Raw genomic sequence first — 1,724 nt, forward strand, 5'->3', positions numbered from 1 at the left:
TTTGGAGTTCTGTAAATTATCTATTACTTGCTGTATCTCTTGTATAGTTATGGATTTTTCGAGTTGTTCTACTTTGTCTGGGTTGATCACAGGTACACTAAACTTGTTAAAGAACATCTCAAATAGTGCGGGGTTCTTTTTTGATTCTGAGGCGTATAAGTCTACATAGAAACTTCTGAATATACTATTTATCTCCTTTGGGTCCCTCGTTATTTGTCCCGTAATGGTGCGAATTTCTGTGATCAACCTTGTTGCTGCTTGTCTCTTGATTTGTTGTGCTAGAACTTTACCCATCCTTTCCCCCTGTTCATAATATTTATATTTTGCCCTGGTTAGAAGCTTGACTGTTCTTGTGGTATACATCAATTGTAAATCAGCTTGCAGGGACAGTTTCTTCTTGTGCAAGACTGTTGAGGGCCGCGCTGTGTGTTGTCTATCTACTTCCTGTATCTTGCCTTTTATACGTCTCTCTTCTTCTCTTCGTTGTTTATTCATTAGACTCTTCCGCGAAATTAACTGCCCCCGAATGTACGCTTTTAGTGCTTCCCACAAGGTAGACTTGGTAATATCTGGAGTGTTGTTAATTGACAGGTAGAAATCAATTTGGTTCTTAATGTCTTCTATCCCCTGTTTATTTGATAATAAACTATTATCAAATCTCCATATCTTTGTTGTGTGATTGAACCCGAGGGCTAGTTGCAAAAGGAGGGGGCTGTGATCCGACAACATTATTGTGCCATATTCACAGTGCTTTACTGATGGTAGAAATTTAGAATCGATTAAAAAAAAGTCTATCCTGGTATATGTCTGGTGGACTGGAGAATAGAATGAATATTGTCGCACATTAGGATTCTGAACTCTCCACGGATCAATTATTCCATAGTTTCCCATAAATTCCTGGATGGCCTTTGCCGATTTAGATATTTTGGCAGGTTTACTCGATGATCTATCAAGGTTAGTATTTAACACAAAGTTAAAATCACCTCCTATGATTAATTGATGAGTATCGATATCCAGAAGCTTTGATATTATCGACCGTATAAATTGCTCATCATCCACATTCGGAGCGTAAATATTTACTAACATAACTAAATGACCATAAAGTTTGCCAGTTACAATAACATACCTACCGTGAGTGTCTGGTAGTATTTTTGCTGCTGTAAATGGTACTGATTTTTTGATCAGTATGGCTGTGCCTCTGCTTCCAGCATTAAATGTAGAGTGAAATATTTGTTCTATCCATTTGCATCGTAATCTGTTGTGATCTTGTACTTTTAGATGTGTTTCTTGCAAAAAGATTATATCCGCGTTTACTTTTTTTAAGTGAGCTAAAATGTTTCCTCGTTTCACTGGTCCCCTGAGTCCCCTACAGTTCCATGTTACAAAGTTGACAAGATTTTGTGGTGCTCTCTCAGTAGAGGTACCAATAGTTATTAACTGTTACTGAGTGGTTGATGGATCTTACTCTGAGCTTTCTAAAAGTGATCCTCTGAAATTCACAACTTTCTTGAACCAAACTAAAGAACAACCTCATGAACTCAAACCAGAACCCTTTCTTCATTTGCAAAGAAAAGAAAAGAAAAGAAAAACAATTTTTGTCCAGCTTTTTACAGGCTGTAGACATCAGACTCACCACTAAACTCCTTAAGATTGTCTATTATTATATGCTATTCCCTCCTGGGTCATGTTTGTAAAGATGTGGCTAAGCGGTAGATGTGGCTGGG

The sequence above is a fragment of the Pundamilia nyererei genome, unplaced genomic scaffold (genome assembly GCF_000239375.1).
Source record: "Pundamilia nyererei isolate P.nyererei 1_Seehausen unplaced genomic scaffold, PunNye1.0 scaffold00435, whole genome shotgun sequence".
Classification (NCBI taxonomy): Eukaryota; Metazoa; Chordata; class Actinopteri; order Cichliformes; family Cichlidae; genus Pundamilia; species Pundamilia nyererei.